The sequence below is a fragment of the Centrocercus urophasianus genome, unplaced genomic scaffold (genome assembly GCF_019232065.1).
Source record: "Centrocercus urophasianus isolate 14NV4802_14NV808 unplaced genomic scaffold, USGS_Curo_1.0 seq_15, whole genome shotgun sequence".
Classification (NCBI taxonomy): domain Eukaryota; kingdom Metazoa; phylum Chordata; class Aves; order Galliformes; family Phasianidae; genus Centrocercus; species Centrocercus urophasianus.
Genome location: NW_024884697.1, coordinates 27,948,503 through 27,970,740, shown reverse-complemented (window position 1 = coordinate 27,970,740; position 22,238 = coordinate 27,948,503). Strand labels below are relative to the sequence as shown.

General features: G+C 41.7%; 1 protein-coding gene across 1 annotated transcript in view; it reads left to right on the top strand.

The window, feature by feature from the left end:
• The window catches only part of PRICKLE1 (prickle planar cell polarity protein 1), a 61,106-nt gene that overhangs the window by 7,505 nt on the left and 31,363 nt on the right, over nucleotides 1-22,238 (top strand). The window lies entirely within an intron of this gene.

The window sequence follows — 22,238 nt, the reverse complement described above, 5'->3', positions numbered from 1 at the left end:
ATACTGGTAAAGTACTTACTTTGCTAGGATCAGACCCTACAAAAAGCCTGCAGCATAGCTGTATTTCTGTGCAAGTCCCAAAGGAAAGAAGGCTAGATTGACTACAGCCATACAACTTTAACTTCCTTTGTGGTTTTCTACTGCTGTAGTTCTCATCTGTGAATCGCGTTCCTTGTTATCCAGCTTCTAGATACTCGTTCTTCATAAACAACCCTCTTTCAGCTGTTGCTTTTCCTGTGCTTGAGAATTATTTGGCTCCATTCTTATGTTTTGTACATACTCAAGAATTTATTTTAACTTCAAATTTTCCCTGAACTGCTAAGTACTTGGCAATAAACTTGGAATATCCACACAGTTTCTGCCATTGCCTACATTTTGGTGGTTGTTCACATTTGTTTATTTTTTGGCAATGGATTATGGACCTTAATTACCATCAGTAGTCAAATAACTGAATGAGATTATACAGCAGTGCTATAAAAACTGTTCACGCTGGCTATGATCTGTGCATGTGTGGATGTCTTTGAAAACAGTCACTTCATTCATTAACCAGTGCAGCAGGCTCCAACCCTACCACGATTTAGTTTTTGAAATTAATGCAGTGTTCTCTCCCTAACTGAAACATTGCTTTGACTGCTTCTTTTTACAGTTTAAAAAATAACATGAAGTAGCTGACTCCTGGAGTGTTTTTTAACTTGGAGTAGATCTAACGGCTTATTTGAATTTGTTGCTTGAATGGCAAATTGCCTGTGTGTGAAAGGAAGTCTCTTTAAGCCTGAAGACCATAGTAGGCTGAGTGTATCGCTTAGTCTTTATCTCTGATGTGACTGTGATGTGAGTGAACACCCTATCATGTTTAGCCTCTTCTGTTCAGTCCTTAAGCTTTCCTCTCCAGCTTTAATCTGTGCCCTTCATTCTCCCCAAGACAATGGTTTATTTAACCAATATGTAATGGTGTTTATACATCAGCTTATCAGTGAAGTATCAGGTGTAGACAATGCAGCAGAAGCATGCTATGCTACAGAGGCTGTTGCAGAGCTGTCATTCACATGGCTTCACAGCCACAGAAGTTCTCCATGGCCAGTTTCTACCTTCTTGAAAACAGAGGGTTTTTCCCTCATCTCTGCTAAGTTTTGTGTTACTCAGCCTGGGGAGAAAGAATTCTGGATACTTGCTCACTTAATTCATCATAGTAAACTTATTGTAGCTTAACTGTGTCACTTCAGAGGTCTGACACTGAGGTAGCATGGGAATGGCAGCTAAAGCAGAGTGTGTGGATCAGTGCTGCTGAGATGAGTCACCATGGCTCTGTGCAGCAGTGCTTGTCTGCAGCTGATGTGAGGAATGATGACAGGGCAGATACATATGCTTGACATATGATTGTCAATCAGATGTGCTCTTATTTAAGAGCTCATACCTCTCACAATTGTTTTGATAGAGTAGTCCTTAGTGTGGAAGAGGGAATTTGCAGTCTTCTTAGTGCAGATGAATGTTGTCCCAGCAGCAGGTTTTGTACATTACTAATCTGATGGCTTTGAGATGTTTTTCATGCCATTTTCAAAGTGAGACTTGTTGGTAATTACAGTGCATAGCTGGAAGAAAAAGTAGTTTTGGTAGTATTTTCAATGTATAAGCTCTGTTATACAAAAGTTGTCTTTGAGTACGTGATGGGGAAGCAGGGAGGTCCACAGCTAGAGTATGAGAGAGTGAGAAAATCAGTCCATTTGATGCTGATGGATGCAGAGATGACTTAAGCCTTAAATATTTGCCAAGCAATCTGAAGCACCTTACCAACTTCAGGAGTGAAGCATCTTCCATTGGAAAGGTGCAGCACTGCATCCAGATTTGAGTTTGTCAACTGCAACCAATCGCATAGTAACATTGATGACTGAGGCCTCTGAAAAGACTTCAGTCACCCTCTGCTGTGTGGAGAAATGAGTTACAGAAGACTTGGCCTCATGATATTAAGATGTATTTGGAGAGATGTGTCAGAGCCTGAACTTATTTGAGCAGTTGTTTCCACAAGTTTAGAGTTGATGGTGCAATACTTCTCCAAGCCAGTCTGCTTTGGAAGCAGCAGTTAGCTTAAAGTAAATTTTAAAAAGCAATCTTTCTGGTAATGACAGAGCTATTTTCTTGCAATCTTGGTTTGTATGTAGATATCCTAATAATATCCTAATATCCTAATAATCCGTGACCATTGGATAGGTTATGATCAGTCTATTCCAAGCCTCATGTAAAAAAAATGGTTTTCTAGCACACAGATGCTGTTGGACTGAATACACACGTTGTGTTGCAATAAGCACAAATGCAGGGGATCAGGAGCATATGGCACTGCTTACGCAATCTTTCTGTTCAGATAGATGTCCGTGTCATGATATTCAAAGTAGGGGAGTGTTTAAAATGCTGCTAGAATATGCATCTGTGCAGGACAAAAGACATTCATAACTGGGGGGGAAAAAAGCAACGTTAAAAATAAATGCTAACAGGCTTTATGATCTTTCGGGCTACTGGTTAACATTGTTTCTGAACTTCATTCTGGGGAGCAGCTCCAGAACTGAGATGTTCCCGTGGCTGTGAAGCCAGTCAGTGCTGGATGTGCATCACCGGCGTGGCTGCCTGAGGTGTAGGGGGATCCCAGAAGGCGCGGCCATTACAGGCTGACCTGAGGAAGATCGCTTGAAACTGCATAGGTGTCAAAGGCATAGAACGAATGACAGCGCTGCATGCTTTTGCTTAGATACTGAGACGCAGGGCTCGTGTTTTAACTACTTGGTTTTTTTTGTTTGTTTGTTTTGTTGTTTTTTTTTTTTTTTTTTTTTTTTTTGTTTTTTTTTGTTTTTAAAAGAAAGCCAGGCTTCTCGCAGTGCCTCTGTGGGACTCCTGAAGCCGAGCTGGGCGGGTGGCGGCCCTCACGGAGCAGCAGGAGGCCGCTGGGTGGCACTCGAGAGCCGGCGGCGGACAGGGTGCCGCGGGGCCGGCCTGCTGCGGGGAGGCGCTGTGCGGGAGGTCCCACGGGAAGCACCGGGTGCGGGGCAATAAGGGCGGCCGTGCTGCTTTCAGGACGCTTCATCACGCGGCGTTGCTTTAGGACGTCTTTAAAGGGTCTGCTCCGTGACACTGAGAACAAAATAAATGCTTTTTTTTTTTTTTTTTTTTTTTTTTTTTTTTTTTTCTTCTTCGAATTGTTATAATTCTTCTTGCAGTGAGCAAAGTAAATGAATTTAAAGGCCAGACGGTGCTCTGACAATGCGAAAGAGCCCTTGTTTTTCCCCTTTCTCTGTTGTTTGCATCTCTATCGATCTGCTGCTTTTCAGAAACTGCACTGCAACGAAATGAAATGGGCGTAAAGGTCCTGGCCATTACGTTCAGAAACCTGCCTGCATGAGCACCTCGGCAGCGATAGCGCTCCTCGTTTCCCTGCCTGCAGTAGGTGCAGCTGTCCTTTGAGTGGTCTGAGAGCACAGCATGAAATGAGCGCTCAGGTTCATGGAAGATGGAAGGCAAGAAGCCAAAGCGGCAGTGGACTGTGTGAGGCACTGCGCTCCCCTGCAGCTTTTACTTGCCAGGCCTTTCCCTAGGCAGCCCTCAGAGGAGGATTGCTGCCTGCTGTGGTGGCTGTGGTGTGGGGATGTGAGTGCTCTGGAGGGAGGCACAGCCTGATAACAGCCGCTCCACAAACACGGGAGACAATGGAGGAAAACCAAACACTTTGAAGTCTGTCTCCAGGACCCTGGTAAGCTGCCCTGACTAGTTTAACTAGGCCCGGGAGAGGAGGAAGAAGTGGGCTTTGCTGAATACCTCAAGGAGCACTTCCTTATCTCTCATTCTTAGAGAGCTTTTGCGATGAAGTGAGCCTGTCCTGCAGATATGGCAGTAAGATAGGCCTACCTGAAATGGCAGGAGAGGTGCATCTGATTGGGTTAAGCATTCATGGGTCCCTGTGTACATACTGTTAACGTTAGATAATAAAGAAGCTGATTGGGATCGGGTCATTGGCCATTCTTTCAAAGGAAAGACGGTAGGTGCTAAATTCAGGTCTGAGTGACCTGCTTGGTGTACGTGCTGTGGCTGTCATACGTTTACTCTACTGCCCTTGAAAAGAGAAAGAGCACCTTAAAAGGTCGGGAAGCGACTGGCTGTTTCCAGTGGTGCAGAGTGACCCTTGGGCAGGAGAGGGATGCAACTCAACTAGCAAGTGGGAAAAAAGGCACCAGCTGTGCAGCATGCAGCCAGATCTGCACATGTGGAAGGATCAAAGCTGCTGAAAGCTGAACCCCGAGCTCTGCACATAGTGATCCTCCTTCACTTCAGGGGGAGTAGTCCAGCCACATAAGTGTTACATATGGGCAAAATATTCCCAAGTATTCAGAAAATCTTATACAGAAAAGAAGTGGGAAGGAGTTGCTGGCACAACTCGAGCATTTGGCCAACCTCACCAAAATATTGTTTAAAAGTGAAGCGGTGGTTTTCTTGGAATGTTAGGCATATGGTTTGAGCATTTTTAGCTTAATCCTTGTGTTACCCTGTTCACGTGTTAAGTGTTACTGACTTTATAGCTTTTGTGACAGGAATGTAAGACAGAGGTGCTAGTAATGGGTTGCCTGAGTGGCAGGCATCAAAGCCAGTATCAAACAGACCAGAAAGCATTTTTATCTTCTGCAAATACTGGTTAGTGCTACGCCAAATAAAGACCTGCCCCCCGACGTGTGTATCCTTCTTCCCACAAGAGAAACAAAACATTCTTTTGAGTTTTTTTGTTCTTTGAATTCAATCTTGGGAAAGGAAACCCTCGGTAGTAAATAATTAGGTTAGGAGGTAGCAGGATGGACTTAAATGAAAGTGCCTCCTTCAGCAATTCCTCTTCCATCTTAATTGTACAATGGACTTTCTCAGCACTGCTTCCTGGTATTCATCTGACCCTGAGTACCTGTAACAATTAACGCTCTCCCACATGGCTCACAAACCCTTGGTCAGTGTTTAACAGTGTGTTTGTGTGTGGCAGCAGCTTAACCTCTCCTTGAGGAATCTTTCTGTCCTTATTCTGCCTGTCTTCCTTGTCCTTTCCTCCCCATTGCTTGTGGCTCGTGTATTCAATTTAAATACAGACTTGAAATACTGGCATCACAAAGCAAGAGCAGCATCTCCTCTGTCTTCAAAAGAAGCTTTAGTTGCATCAAAATACCAGAATTAATCGTGTGTCTGTAGTAGTCCTCATCTAATCTGCTGTTCACACCTGCATATCAATTTGTTATAGTCATAAGCTGCTGATAGGAGCATGCTGTTTCACTCTCTTAGTTGAAAAAAATGAAGTGAGTTTTGGGACTCCTCTGAGGCTTCTCTTACTGCTTCTAAGGCTTTTCTACTGTTGTCTTCACATTCTGGACTTGAGCAGAATACTGCCATAGTGGTTGCCTCTCAGTTGGAGCTTGGCTCTGTGGTGCTTTGTTCTGGCACAAAAGGCTGCCCACTGTGACCTTGTGCCTTGAGGAGAGCTGAAGGATGCCATAAAATGGGGTGTAACTGGTGCCTCTTCTACATTGTAAGGCTGTCTGAAAAGCTGAAGAGGTGGATGGGATATTTGCCTTGCAGGCTTCTAAGCACCCTGATGTTGCGCACTTATGCAGTGTCTCGGAGACACTGAACATGGTTTTAAAGTAATTTCTAACTTTGAGAGATGGGTGTCAGTAAACACCAAGATCTTGCTATGAAGAGAGGAGCCTTGGCAACGGTGTAGTAGTATTGGTATAGAAACAAGAAGGTATTAACAAGATACAGGGATGTGAAAGCAAGAGCTAGCTATGAAATACATATTGTCCAGTGCATAGCTTCACTGTTGGGTGACAGGAAGCTAGACCTTCAGTGCTGTGCCACTTGCAGAGCTTACTGGTGTGGAATGGGTACAGGTGGTCTCAGTCTGCAAAGCACTTGTTAACTAGTGATAGCAGTAGCTAAAAAAAACCCGAACCATCATTCCCATCCACCTCCAATGAGAAAATGAAAATGGTCAGCACTGAAGTTCTTGTGTGCTTTTGGAATATGGGAGCTGTCTCTCCTACGTGACAGCTTTCACTCCCGATTGCTCAGCCCTGGGGATAGCTTTATTATGCAATCATGAGGCATTAAAATTGCTGTAGAGGAGTGCTCAATGTTGTGTTACTGCTCTTGGAAAGCCTGAAATGTTTGAATATGTAGTTGCATCTGCGATATCAATCCTTTGAACTCCAGTGGTTAGAGCACTTCAGGATTCAGTAGCGCATGTTGTTTGTGATGATCTTCTTGATCTTGAGATATCTACTTGGACTGCTCAAAAAGGTGACTCCAAGGATCAAAGTTACATGGATTCTACGCCAAAAGAGATAATTACTGGAAATAAATTTACTCGTGAGAGTGACTGACAAATAGATTGAAATCTTCAGAACAAGGGAGGAATGGGAACGGCCCTTACTTTTTAAGCAGTTTTTTTAAGGATAAAAAATGTTAATGAATAACTAAGTGTTTTAACAAACATGCTTTGTGTTTAAAAATACAAATATTTTTATTTGAAGCTCAGAATATGATAAATCTTACTGGAAGTACTAAGTGTTTTGTCTGCCTGACTGCTTCCTACCCATTAAAAAACTGGACGTACGTTGGATTGATAAGGTGTAACCCTGGAACTGCTTCCTGTACGTGATCTTTTAAAATTCTTTTCTTATCACGTTCTAATCATGTCTGGCAACATGACACACGCCTTCAGGGGATGACAGACTGTGGTCATGTGGGATTTTTGTTTTCAAGTCTTCTAGCATAAATTTTGGGAAGCTTATGTTGATCAGGTAACACTTCTGCTTCTGAGTGGATTGTGTGCAGTCTGCACGCCCACATGTATTATGTATGAGTAGTGCAGGAGCACAGAAAGTTGACAGTATGGACAACAGTCTTCAGCTGATATTCCATATTTCAATATTTATGCTGTAACTAGAGCAGGTTAAGATTCAGCAGGATTATTAGCTCAAGGAAAGCCTAGTGATATAAATGCAATTGTCCTCATCTCAGTACTGCTTCAACCTCAAAAAAAGAATCAAAGCAGACAAGCGTAGTTCTGCTGTCCTTTGTGTGAATTCGGACCAGTAAGCCTTGACAGGCTCCAGAAGGGCCTTGGTAGAGCTCCAGCATTGCTGGAATCCCAGAGTCAGTAACATGCCTGTGCAGCTCTGCCAGGGCCACCTGATGTTGGGTTCCTGTTGCCTACTAGTCCTATGGCAAATTGACAGTGAGGGGATTTCATGAAGATATAATCTAGTGCTATTAAAAAGTAAGCCATTGTTTCAACTGTCTTTACAGAACCACTTGTTTGTGGATGTCACTATTGTCCTTTTCCCCCCCATGCTTCAGGTATCAAATGTCTTTCCTGGAAGCTGTATTAAGAGTGAAAGTAGTAGGGTTGATGAGTGGGAAACTCCTTTTTTATTCTGTAGGATACTCTTCATAATATGTGCTGGTTTTTGTCTCTGTTCATCTCTTTCAATAACCTTTTTCTGATACTCTTTTCCTTGAAAGTTTGATGCCTCTAATAGAAATTTAGATTTTTTCCAAAGGCTTCTTCCCCTTCACGGAAATATCAGAGATGTTTGTGTCTTATTTGACTAAACAAGGCTGCTCAAGCAAGTTCAGGAGGGTTCACATTACACAGGTGACTACTGCTGAGCACTTTTGCACAGCAACAGCTCTGTTTCATAAATTTAGCCTAAAATAATCACTGCCCAATTCAGGCAGTCTCAGGTACTGCTGTTTTTGCTTGTTTGTATGTTTGCTTTTATAGGGCTGAATGATAGACATAGTTCGTGAGTTTTGTCTGTGAAGCCATCATAAGGAGCATCAAGGCAGCTTCTGGACAAAAACTTCAGAGGAGTTGTAGTACTGCTGGGAGCTTCACTCACGAAATCAAGATCTAAGAACACTGAGAAGGCATTTTGTGTTTCACTCTGACATTCTTAGCTCTTGAAGTGTTTTGAGGGAAGATCTTGGGCAAATCTACCTTGTATAAAAATAATTAGAGTTGTAAGTTTCCTTCTTAAGTCTCATCTTCATCTACAGTAGTGCATATGTTCTTTCCTGCCACGGGTTAACTTGATCTGGACTAGTAGAGTAGACTGGGTCTACTCTTTTCGCATGCAAAATCTTGAGCTCAGTGGTGGATAGAGAAATGTTCATTCTGAAGAAGCCACTCGGGATCACGGTAGTTTGACATTCAACAGTAAAAAAGCAAGAGATAAAGATTAACTAATAGAGAATCTGGAGATAGAGAGAAAGTAAGTCTTATCTACTTCTCAAACTGTTTTTTGGTTTTTGGATATTATTTTTTTTTGGACAAAAACAGGCCTGTAGAACCCAAAAGGTTCTGGAAAAGGTACTGAAGGCAAGGTAGCTCTGAGCTAAGTGGGAATTGTGTACCTCAAGGGTAACTTAGCAAGAGTGTTGTACTCATCATGGAGCAAAGCTATTGTAAGTCTCTGAAATGTGAGCAGTAATTCTACATTTGTATCTCATAGTGGATATTAGTTTATTTTTAATATGAAAAGCAAATATGGTTGCCATTATGCTTGAAATGGCATGAATTCATTTTCATGGAGAACAGTAGTTTGTAGCACTTCAGGCATGATCTCACCAAACCAAAACATTGTGCTGGATGGAGGAATTTGATCACCATTGTAAAACTAAGTTTTTGCACCCACAGATCATTGTAAAACTGAATTTTGGACCATTATACTTGTTTTACCACTTAAATTAATAGACAGTAAGCCAATGTCTCTTTAGAGATTGTATCTTCATAAACTAGAATATTTTTAATAGATCATGATCTAATTGAAAGAATTGGAGTAATAGAAAAATATAATTTTTCCTTCCCTTGTATGTGAAGTGAATCATTATTGGTACCACACTGCATCACAGTCAGTTACAGAGTACATTTATAAATACTGTTTACATAGCTTCCATAGTTCTTGGACTCTAGCTTGCTAAAGTAGCTGGCTAAATGGCTGTCTGAAAATGGCACTTGAGTGAAAATATCTTCCAAGTGCTGTGAGGAGACTATTAAGAGTCAACTGGGATAGGATTTCTTTCAAAAATAGCTTCTTAAATATTAATTTAGAAGCCATATTCATGAAATATAGGCAGTTGTTCTCCACTGAATTTGGTGTCATGTTGCTGCAAGGACGTGCTGTAAGGATGGACAGTTGAGCTCTGTCATGCTCAGGAGGCACACGAATCATGTAGGTCAGCAGACCCTTCTCATCTACATGGCTGTGAAATGGGTCAGGGCTTTGTTCTCAGAATGTTTTCAAGAATGGGAAAGAACCACTTAAGAATGCAAATCCACAGTGATTCCAGAAGGAAATACAAATAAAAAGTTAGAAGATTGTCATCTCCAAAATCTCTCCATGGTTGGAAATGAGGCTCAGGAACCAGTCGTTCTAAAGGAATACAAATCCAGTACTTACAACTGAACTCGAGCCTCCAGGTTCATTTTGTTTTATATGCAGAATGTCTGCATCATGCTCCTCATGAGGTGCTTGAAGTTGCACCCTCCTGTCTTTCAGAGAAGACTTCTGATCGTGATTTCCTTCCAAGTGATCTGGGGGTAATGAGGAAGTTTGACAACTCACAGGCTTCAAAGAAAAAGCAAAGCTCAAAAATCGCAGATGCCCAAAGATATCCACAGAAATTTAAGGAAGTTTGTTTCGATGGGGGTTATCACAAAGGCTGTTCCTAAGTTCTGTGGCTATTCTGGGGATCTGAAGATGGTTCAAGAAGTGTTCAGAATGTCTGAGCGAAACTGCCAGCCTGTTGTTGGTGAGGGCTGATGGGGCTGATAGGTATGCTGGCCATGCAATTGAAAGCATATGCTTCTTAGGATGCACAAATCCATGCTCTGGAGTAAACTTGTTACTTTTCTGTGCTGTAATCCAGCATGCAAGTCTACCACTGTTTGGACAGGTTACATTATCATAGGTAAATAATTAAAATGTTTTTATTGTTTCTGTGAAATGTTAATCACTGCTTAATTCTTCTTCATGGGTCGAGCATTCAGATACTTAGGCTGGATGTAGGAAGTCTATTGTGCTGTAAAACACAGGTACTCTTTACTAATCCAAACAGCAAACTCATCTTTGTCTCTCCTCCTTCCCTATCCCAATGTGCAAAACAGGAGAAAGATCCAGAATGTCAATCTGAATGTGAAAGAACAACTGTTTGACATTGATACCACAATAGCAGTTTGAGAACAGTTGAGAGAAAACTGCTTGTGTAGGCTCAGCTTCAGTTGGCTCTGAGCACTATTTAGATAAGCATGGCTGTGGTCTGTCTTGCAGTGGTGTTACTGCTTGTCTGACCTCATGGTGAACTGACTTAAATAATCAAATCAACAGGATATTTTTTTTTCCTTTTTGTGAAGTTCACTTTCTGCTTAGGTTCTTGAATGGCTGTATCGTGAGCTCAACTGTGTGCCAGTGCTGGCTTAAGGAAGCTGTGTAGTCAGCACAGAAGAAAGATATAATCCCAAACGTAAATGGGTTTAAGCTGTTTTTACACTGCATCTATAAAGCCTCTGATTATTCAGTTCTTGTTCATCTCGCTTCGTCTGTTTCTGCAGGTACACCCTATTTCATGTGTTGAAATAGCTGGAAAGGCTGCTACCCATGGCTACCACTCTTAGTGGTCATTACTGGGGGTTAGAGCCCTTCGCCTCCTTGTCACCTCTGCCAAAACTGACTGTCCCTTCCCAGCAGATGGCCACATACGTCTTGGCCACATCAGTGAGCACTGCAATCTAAATCATAGACAGCAAGGAGTCTGAACCCACTTTGCTGGGCGTCCAGCTGAAGTGGCTGAGATGCATGTGTGTTCTGGAGAGGTGGCATTTGGGCACAGGATGGGTTAAACAGCTAAAGGCAGTATCTTTTCCAAGTTACCTCAGCTAAATTTAACATTAGAATACGTTTGTCCCTTCGTGACATCCAGGGAAACTTCACTGCAGCCTTTCAGTAGTTAAGAAAGCTTATGAACAGAAAAGATACTGACTTTTTAGATGGTCTGATAGTAAAAAGGACGAAGCGGGACAGTTTTGAATTAAAAGATGGGAGATATAGGTTAGATGTTGGTAAGAAATTCCTTATTCGGAGGGTGGTGAGGCACTGGAACAGACTGCCCAGAGAAACTGTGGATGTGCCCCATCCCTGAAGTTTTCAAGTGCAGGAAAAACTTCTTTAAAGAAACGGTAGTTAAGCACAGGAACAGGCACCCCAGGGAGGTGGCTGAGTCACCATCCCTGAATGTGTTTAAAAAACCATTTGGATGTGGTGCTCAGGGATATGGTTTAGTGGGGGGTTGTTAGAGTTAAGGTAGTTTGGTTAGTTTATGGTTGGACTTGATGATCTCAAAAGTCTTATCCAATCTGAGCAATTCTATGATCCTACGACGAGGTAGGATGGGGCCCTGGGCAGCCTGATCTAGTGGGTAGTAATCCTGCCCATGGCAGGGGCGTGGGAACTGAATAGTCTTCAAGGTCCTTTCCAACCCTTTTTTCCTGTAGACAGAATCCAAGAACTTTTCCCTAGTGCCTTTCTTTAATGTATTGTGGTTAGTAAGATATAATTAATTCCAGTTTAAAAAAAAAAAAATCAACGAAATTAGTCTGTTCAGTTGACTGTTTTCCATTTAATCTCCTGAGGATTTTTTTTTTCTAAGGCACAGTAACTTGTTTTTTGAAAGCACCAGGAAAAGACTCCAGCACTTGACTTTGCTTTCCAAAAGAGAGATTTTAGATTTGCGTGTCTCAGTAGTGTCATGAATGATCTTAATTCACCTACAGATCAAAAAGCACATCAGCAAGAGATTTAGGAATGCTTTGCAACAATCATCAACCTCTAAAAACTGCTAGAACTTGTTAGATCTTGAATGTTAGTCTGTCTTCAGAGTGATTGTGCTGTGTGCTTTTGTAAACATCTGCATGTTCTGTCAGTAGTTTGATCATTTGATCTGTCTCATACTCACAAACTCAAAATCAAGTCTGGTGTTTACAAAAAGCTTCTCATATACATCCCATACGCATAAGTAGAAAAGCAAGAAAGCTTAACAAAGCTAACTGCATTGTTCCTGTGCCCAGTGCTGTGTTCTTAATGGGCATTTCAGAGGTCCCAGATGTGGGGGCTTGCAGAGAGATGCAGTGCCAAATTGCACGTTGCTTACTCACAGCATTACTGGGTTTCGGTGCTGTCCTTTATGGGTTCCTCTAGGAAGAGAAGTGACTGTTTCATAGTATCAGAATGAAGTAACTGTTGTTTAGCAGATGGTGCTCTGACACGAATTTATGTTTTTATAGATACCTATGTAAAATATTTTGTTACCAGTTCAGGTTGGTGGTCTAATGGCTGAGTTATCAAAACATTCCTACAGCAACTTGAACTTTTTTGAATACTCTGAAGAGACCTGCATTTTTAAATGCTGGTGTATTCATTCAGAGGGCAAACTTCTTGATTCCAGTGTGTTACTGTCACAAAAACTAGTGATAGCAAACTTCTTATTTTTTGTAATTAAACAAATTAAACTAGGTTGGGGTGAATTGTGGCCACCAAGTAGTTGCCAAAAATTCTTCAGTTAATGTACCCTGCTCCTAGGGAAGGAAGGTCCTTGTTGCAAGCTACGTCATGAGCCAGCCCCACCATGCTTCAGTAAAGAAGCTAATAGTATAATAGGTGCAGAAATTAGTTTGTCTGAAGTGATACTCCCAGCTAAGTGAAGATGGACTGGTGCAGAAACTTTGTATTGCCTGCATTGGGTGCTGTTCTTATGTTACTTTGCATATATAGACTAAAAATCTTGAATTAAAAAAAAAAAAAGCATGAGACATGAACATATAATTAACAAATGCAAAACAGGCCACACATCTTCATGTGGCCAGCTGAACTGTTTATTGATCTCTTCTGCTATTACACTGTGTGCTGATCTTTTTTTTTTTTATTAAAAAAACCAACCTGATTACACAAACACAGAGCAGGAAAGGCCTGCAACATAAAGCCAGACTGTCCAGCTGCAATGAAAAGCAGCTTCAGACTCGAGCTGCTGAAGTTTCTGCAGTGTGGAGGCTGGTAATGAATTCTTGTGCTGTATTCTTGACTGTGAGCAGGTACTGTGCTGAAGTGTGGGTCCCAGCTGTCAAAGTCTTTCCCAAATTTCTGTGTGCAGGAATGGCTGGAACTTAGAGAGGCTGGATAGTCTGGCTCTTTTTTTTTTTTTTTTTTTTTTTTTTTTTTTTTTTTTCCTTGTCTTTCAACCAACCTTGTTTCCAATCTGGTCTGAATGCAATCAGTTATCTGTAGATAGCAAGCAGTGACTGGCTATGAATAATGTCTGTGTTACTTTAAAGTGACATCTGTGACTTGCCAGACAGCCTACGTGAAATGCTTCCAATCATCTAGATGTTGCTCATGCATGCCTGTAGGAGGGAACCACAGGCCTAGCATGGGGCCAAAATGCTCTGTTTCACTTCATCCACTTCAGCCATGCACTGCTCTAGCCCAAGATCCGCAAACTGAGGTTTCTGTGATCCACTCAAAGGGTGCCCAGGCTGCTGTGGGGCCACAGGCCCCTCCTGCTGCTGGCTGTTTTACCTCCTCTTTCCAGCATAGGAATGATGAGACAGACTTTAGAAACCCTTTGTTTTTCACACTTGCTAGAATGTTTACTCTAAGAGCTTGTGTATCAAGGTCAGCTCCTGAACGTTTCATAAAGAAATTCAAGTTTTCACTTCAGAGCTTGAACACACAAATCTTTAGAGAGAGGTTATATGGATAGTAGGGCACTCTGGTGTAGTGGCTGAGGAGTGTGTTGTAAGAGACTTCTTAGCCTCATCCACCCGTAAGGAGGGAATTGAAGGAGTGTTGCTCAGTTGCAGCAAGTGAAAACATCAGAGCTAGGATTTAAAGCCTCTGGGCAAGGGGAGGGGGATAGAAAATATTCTCATTGGAGGGGCTGCAGTTGCTCAGTGCTGACATGCAGGATCTGAAGAAGTTAAGGATGATAGATAGCTCTCCCTGCCATGGCGAGTTCTATATTCCACTTCATTTCACTTCAGCCTGGTGGTTCTGGCACATTTCCCTGTGTGCCCTAATGTGTCTACACTTGTTTGTAGTTGTGTTTACAGGAAAAGTAACAAAGATCATCATTGAACAAAATCCATTCATTTATTTGCAGCCTCTCCTTCTCGCATCTATTAATAGTCCTGAGCGTTGACTTAACTAGGAATCAGTTCAGAGGAGAAAGTTTGCCTGCCATGCTCCCATCTTTCCCCTGGCTTGGTAGAAACAAGAAAATGACTCTCCTCATGTACAAGTGGTAGAGATACTGTACAGAGAAATTACTGCAAAAAAGTTCTAATAGTAACTTATGCCTAAGAAACAGTAATTACAGCTCTGAAGCCTACTGAAGTGTGATATTTTTAAACAAATCCCCAATGCAAGATATTTAGAAAATTAGTGTTAAACTCATCAGGTTAACTTGGTCTTGGAGACTGAAAAAAAAAAAAATCCAGAATGTGCTATTACTTGTTTTTCTGCCAATTGTTCTTGACAAATCAAGGTAACTGAGTTTAGCTGTCCTTATGTTATGCCTAAGGAAATGACAGGACTGTGGAAGTGAGATGACTGATAGCACTAACAGGGTTTGCACACAGTTTATCTCCTGACCCATTCTGAGGCTTCTGTTGAGAACAAATGGATAGAAGTTGACTGCTGTGTCAAGCCAGCAGGTGAAGTGTATGGTTTGGGGTGTTTTTACCACAGAATGGCTGTTAACTTCATGTCGGTACTCTCTAAAAATTGAATAATTACTCAGTAAGTTCTGTTTACTGTCTAGCCAGGAGATGGCTCTGTCTAACCATTCCCAGAGGACAGCACCTTTCTGAAGCTAGAGATAACTGGTATTCTTTGGTAGAGAACTGAAAGGGATGTGAACAGTTAAAGTAAGAAAAATGATACATTTGGACATGCTTTCCTGCAGCTGAAGCTGTTTGTGGAAGGCCAAGGTAAAGGCCTTACAGTAACTGGAACCTAGCTACAAAAGCTGGACAAACCTCATGCAGTCTTCTTGCTGCCCGGAACAGCCTTTGGAGTGAAGCATAAGTAGCTCAAAACATCAAGCACAGTGTTCTAATTTCTTTGCAAGTGTTATTAAACTTAGTGGCCAATTCCAGTGGTCTTGGAATAAAATGATAATGGTGCCTATTGAATGACTTCATACCATGGATATTTCAGTCTAAATCAAGTCTTTGTCAGCATTCCTAACTTCTAGGCAGAAAAATTGCGGAAAAATGTCAAGTAGTGGCAAGTGTTGCTGTAATATTGTCGTAAGATAGCTAAAGCTTTTTGGGTGATTTTTTTTTTCTTCTTAAAATTTGATGAATTTTCTATCAATGTTTTCATGCTGGGAGATCAGCTTTCAACTTACAAAGGAAAACTTGTGCATTTAAGCTCAGGGAAGTGCATCTCTATACAAATAGATATAGCAACAGTTATTTATTTTTTTTTCCAAATGTTTATGAAACTGTAGCCTGATCATAGAAAGCCAATTCTGAGATGCAGATCCCAAATTAGGCTGCAGATAGGTTGGGAACAAGTTGCAAAGGTGAACTGAAAACATGTACTTTAAAATCTTTTCAATCCCTGGAAGGGTAAATCCACGTCTTCCATTTCCAAGAGCTGATTTCATCAGATCTCACAACAGTACAACACGTACTCACAAAGCAAAATAATTGTACTTTTTCCCCCACCCTCCTTAATCCTTGTACTTCTGTGAACTGCAAAGCAGGATAGTTCAACATCCCTATTACCAAGCATGTTAGAAAAAGGAGGGACAGGCAGGTGGGGAAGGAACACCTGCAATCACGAAAAGATAAGTTATTCCCAACTTCTGGTGCACCTAAGCATTATAGAATCTAGAAAGCAGACTTAATAAGCTTTTTGTGAATCTCTTTGATTTACTTCTTCTTAGTCTTGTAACTCCATGAGAATTAATGAATGCTGCTTTTAGTGCAGCACTGCATTAGTAAGCTCTTCACTTGAGATGCACAACAGCTGGTTGTTGAACATGTAATTTTGCCAAATTTAGAACAAGAGATTTAAGAAAAAAGCTTTTTCTTGTAAATTGTGCATGTATATAATTAGTAGCTTAGTACCATTTTAAACTTTTCCATCTGCATGATTGTTCTTTTGCATTACATAAGTCTTCAAGAACAGGTTTAATTACCTAATTAAGCCTAGGGTTATTATTTCCTGTGGAACATTTTAATTACAAATAAAATCTGAGGTTGAAGTAACTTAATGTTGAAGGAGAAGGTTTGTCCTAAGATTTTACAGTCATTTATGCTGCTGTAACTGAGTAAATGTTTCCATATGAAACCCTGAGGAGCAGGAATTCTTATTTACATGTATCTACCCTCTGAAGGTAGCCTGCAGAAGACATTTTTGAAGTTGCTTTCCAGCCATCTTTGCTTCCTACCCCAAAGAGGTAGGCCTAAAAATGGTTGCGTTTGAGTAGTACGTGTTCATTAAATAGTTGTTTCTAGCCTTAGGTGCTAACGGTACTGGATTAGTTACTGTCATCTTGATGGAATGGTGGCCAGGTTCTCCCCAGCATGTGTTGCTGAAGGTTTATAGGATTAGAGATGGAATTCTTTCAAAACTTACATTATTGAAATATTAAAATGTACTAATTAGTTAGTTAATGGTTAACTGAAAGGCAGTTCTCCTTTTAACTGGTTAGATTTTTCCTCATGTAAAGAAGATGCAAAGGCATCCTTGCACTTTTTCGGAGTTTCAGATTTTCAGAGAAGTGGTTGATGTTTCAAGTGGAAGGCTGCACTGCATTCTTGGTTGCTTAGCATTTTGACTTTTCAAGAAAGTGAAAAGATGCCGTCTTCTTCTCGAATCCTTTGAGAAAATCCAATTCAAAATCCTATTTTTTTTTCTTGCCTATTTTGTCAATAACAACAGCAACAAAGCAGATCGTGCTGTGTTTATAGCAATGTCACGAGAATTAGTGGTGGTATAACTACCTGAGCTGTGTGTTGAACAAGATCTGAAACTTCAGAGAGAAAATGATTTGAAGCAAAGAAAAGCTTAGTCAGAGAAAACACTATAAACAGTGAAGTCCAGGGCTGCTTTTGTAAAGAAGATGAAGCTGCATTCACATTTTTAGAGTAGAAGATAGTGAAACAGATGGACCAAGTGGTCTGGCAGAAGCAGGAAGTTTTATTGTTGGAGAGGATTAGAGTTTAGGAATTTTGGTTTAGTGGCTTGCACACGCCCTTCTGAATATTTACTTATTAATTTTTTCAGTAAGGATGTGGTTTGAGATGTAGGATTTCTTGAGGGGTTTTTGGAGTGAGAGGAGATGTAGCCACGCTTGGCGGTTTAGTTCATATGTGCTTGATGGTATACACTAGAAAAGTACAGCAAAAGCAAAGCTCCAAGGATGAGCTCCAGAAGTATCTCTTCTTCTGGGGAGGGGAAGATCTGCAATTTGTTTGTCTTAGTGAGGAGAAATGTGGTCACAAATACGTGCTTGCACTCAGGCTTTCCAGTGACTATAAGTGCTCTGATGGAAGCAAACCAGATCTTGTGACACCCAGTAGGATGAGCGCATGCTCAGTGAGCCCATCTTTGGGCTGCAGTGAGAGCTTACCCTTACCCTTTTTGATCTTTGTTTCTGAAGCTTTATGAAGCAGCAGCTCTGTGGATGGTTCTCTGCAGAAGACGATTCTCTTCTGACAGTCCATGCCTGGCATAGAGCAATCCAAGAGCAGTGCCACCTGGCTGCGAAGCTGGCACTTTAAGAGAAGTTGGCCCTTTGAAATAAGCTATGACTTTACTCATTTAGGGTCTAGCCGTAAAATTAATATATGTGTATTAAAAAAAAAAAAAAAAAAAGGCACAGCAATTTAAGGCTTGTTGAGCTGGGCAGAGATTTCAAGCTAACTTTTAGGTCAAAATCATCTTGCACCCACGCCAACAATTAAGAAGAAAATTATCTGAAATCTATTTGCATGAATTACTCTGGAAACAAATTTTACTCAATACGGAATGAATTATTCCACCATAAAATAGATGGAGGTACTTCTTAGAATAAACTACTTTGCATCTTTTAGCTGTCAGCTTGCTCTTTTAAACTACTATTACCTACTTGTCTCAGCTTGCCTACTGTTGTGTCCTTAAGTGCTCTGGAGTCATCTTGCCTGGATATAGTCTTGTCTGTCTGTGTATGCAATGTAGTGTGTGTGTGTGTGTGTGTGCATATGTTCAGTGTATGTCTTGTATATAGGTATACTGAGTGTGTCTTTGTTGTAGCTCAGTCTCTTCATCCTCTCTACTTCCCAGTGGAAGCTCAAGGCTTTTTCCTCCCTGCACTTCTGAGTGTTGGCCTAGCAGTACTCACTGGGGCATTGAGATGACTTTGTTTTAGGTATTTTAAAATGAAAAGGGCATTTGTGTCAGCATTGCATGAAGCTGCAAAAAATGAGACGACCTTGGAGAGAGGGAAATTGTAAGGCCCCATATATGTTGCTTTAACTGTAGGCCTGGGTGTGGGACAGGCCCTCTTTTGCCAGAACTAGCACTGCCATTACTGTGTGGTTGAGAGCTGAAACCCCATTATGCCTTAAGCAGGAGGAAGTCTGATGCACAGCCCTGTGGCTGTGCCAGGCATCCCTTGCTCCTGGGCAGAGCTGTGTGTAAAGCCAGTACACTCCTGGTGGAGCAGCCCATCCTCTCTAACCATGTGTGGCACACCATATTTTTCAGACTTGCTTCTCTGAAAGCTCTGCCAAGAGGTCTGCCACAGGGATATCACTGCTGCAGGGGCAGCCTCTGGAGATGCAGGTGGTGTTACCAGCCCTGCCTCACTAACAGTGAGAGCCTGCAGTCTCCTGGCAGGCTAGAGCCTGCTAGGTCAGCATTGCATCTCCAGCCCATGGCCTCCACAGAGCAAAGTATTGTGAGCAGTGCAGTGCTCTGCCCCCTGTGCTTGAGGATAAAGTCCTCCAAGTGGTTGAAACAAAGAAAATGTGGCTGTTCTGCTTCAGGATGAATCCTTTAATGTGAAGGGCAAGGGGACCAAAGAGAAAGCAATCTCCAAATGCCTCCTGTGTGTGGCCAGACCTCACTTCCAATCACTCTTCACTCCACGTAAGTATTTCTAGTGATTTACATGGCTTAATCGAGGGTGTCTTCAGTTGCCTTTCCCTTCCTGTGTTTTGGCCTTGGGCTACAGGCCTCCCTGAGAACCTTTCCTCCTGATTTCTGAGCCCCAGCTCAATCTGCTGTGTTGGTGTTGGCTTCTTCCCAAAGCTGCCAGTGCTGACTGTGCTTCTTATTTATCCCATTGGACACCATTAAAATGAAAGACCAGAAATCAGTTTTAGGCTGTTCAGCAGATTGGTGCTGTTTGTATCTAACGCTGTCATGGTCTCACCCATATGCCAAGGTTTAATTGGAAGCAATAATCTTTTGAGTTTACTCTGACTTTAGGAAGCACTGAAGTCCTATTTGAAACAGTTTTCTAACTTTTTTTTTTTTTTTTTTTATATATATATATATTTTTTTTTTCCTTTGAGCATCTGTTTCTGAATGCAGACTGCCTGCATTAGCTCCTCTGCCCACCTGGATCTCTCCTCCTGCTGCTAGGAATCTCAACTGCCCAGCGGGATGGGGCAGGAGAGTTGCTTGATAGATCTCTTCCATCTTTCAGCTGGCAGGAGGATAGTGATTCACCTCATCAGCTTTGACTTGGAGCATTTCTGTACCCCAGATGTGTGTTCCCAGCATTCTCTAGTTGGCTGCACTTCCTTGGAAGCAGAAGCTATGAGGGAATGTGATAGAGACATCCAAGTTCAGCAGCATAAGAGCTATGTAAATGTGACTGTAGTGATGCTGGCTCAAGCTGAATATCCAGCTGTACTGCATCATGTGGATTTATGAGCCTGAGTCTCCACTAGCTCATGAATCTCTGCTCCTGATCTGTTGCTTGATATAGGCACGCACATCTCTGCAGATGCCTGTGTTCAGGGGTCTGGGCTCAGACGGCTGAAACTTTCTGTACCTTACCACTTCCAGCACTGATTTCCAGCTCTGACTGGCAGGGAGCCCAGCAGCCATGTCACAGAGGGCTTTTTGCTCTTGTTCCCTTCACTGACTTGATTTTTTTAGTCATTTCAAAGTTTTGAACCTTCTGAATTGTTGGATGAACTGACCTGGCCTCTTTGAAGCATTCTCCTAGGAAAAAAAGTGGGCCACTGTGAACCTCAAAATACAAAGCAGGATGTGAAACTCCCATCATCTTAATGTCATGAAATAAACTCTAAAGCAAGGCTTTTTCTTAGGGACGTGCTTTGAAAGTGATGGGCGACATGAGAAAACCCAAATGAGCGATGATGGAGTAACTTAAGTTAATGATGTTAATGTTGAGATTGGCTCTTCTAGATGAGCAGTATTTTAGAAAACCTAATCCATCAGTTCCTGATAAACTCTTACACACAGAGTCTTGCTTTGTTCTGTTTCCAGGGTAATCCTGGCTTGCTCATATTACAACTATAAAGCTGGGCATGCAGTATTTTTTAGTAAGTACTTATATCTTGGTTCAATAAAAAGATATTTCAGGATAATTTGCACACTGCAGAGTCTTATTTCAGTGTTTTCTTCCTTTTTCCTCAAGTCAGATTATAAGATGAAAGGATACGCTGCAGTAGAACAGTGTTGTCAAGGAGAGCCATCTAGATAGAAGCTGATGAGATCTTGACTAAGCTTTTCAAGGCAGCGCTGTTTTGTCAGTCAGGTCAGTTTGTGTGTGTGTTGGAGGAGTGGCACTAAATTAATTGCTCTCCATGAGTTAAAAATGACACATGCGTCTAATCCTAATGTCCTATAGCTTGTTGCTATAGAACTTGCCCAAACTAGTGGACAATAGCATGCTGACTAAACACCCTATAAATGACTTGTTTTAGGCAACTTGTGCAATATGTGTAGCAATTCATGGCTCTGGAGTGCGCGTAGGAGTGCGCATAGTACTTAATAAACCTGAGGTATTAATAGCAGTGCAACACTAGCTTTTTTCTTCCTGTGAAGCCTACTAAAGATTATTATATCTCTGAGGATCATGGACCATATTTCTGTAACACTGGCTTAGAATTTGTCCTAGAGCAAGACGTTGTGTTGCATCTAATTGCTAACAGATGGGAATGGATGGATGGACCCTGGCATCTACTGAGGGAGTAGGTCCAGTTCTGGTGCTTCTTGTGGCTGAGTGCCATGGTGGCTGGCTGGGGAGCTGATGTGGCTGAAGTATGTGGCAGAAGAACTGGGTGTCCCCTGAACAACACGGTGTATTTCAGAAAAGTGGGAAAATGAAAAGGGACGTGTTTTAATCTGTGCTCTGTACAAAACTTCCTGTGACAAATTTTATTTCACCTGCTGAAAGGAAATTGCTATGCCAGTAGAAGTATATTTCTGCTAATGGTATTCATGTCCTCCAAGTAGTACAGCTTCCTAATCTAGGCAAAGCCTGAGGTGCTTGAAATAAGGTGTTATGGGAAAAAAAAAAGACAGCAAACCAAATAAACAAAGAAAAATTAGGCCACTGACCTTGTTTCCAGAACCAGCCTCATGCACTCCATTGTTTCTTCTTTTCAGTGAACCAATCTATTTCCTACTGCATTTTTATGAGCCCTGTAACTTCTACAGGATAAGACAGGCAGGTGACCTGAAATGTAGAGGGGAGTCCCTGTCCTAACCCAAGTGTGCTATCAGTGATGGGTGGCCAGTAAAAAGAAGTTAGTCTTAATGTTTAAGTTTTTCTCTTCGAAGTATCCTAGAGCTTGAGCCGCCAGCAGGACTGTCAAGTCACGCTCACTCGCCTTTAAGCTTTCTGAATATATTCAATGAGAAAAAAAACAGCCAGTGTTTTTATTACGGGTTGCCAGCATAAATATTTAAAACATCTCCTATCTCATTCCTCTAATCCCGGAAAGATTGCTTCTCCTAGAGACTGGAAGGCAGGTACTCATGTTTGTAAATAAAAGATCGTCTCAGAGATCAGAGAACTGTGTGTTTTACTGCACTCTGTGACTAATTGAAAGATAATGCAAAAGAAAGGGAGGTGGGAGGAGGTGGGACAAAAGAGAACAAGAGAGAATACATGTGCGCAAGTCAACCACA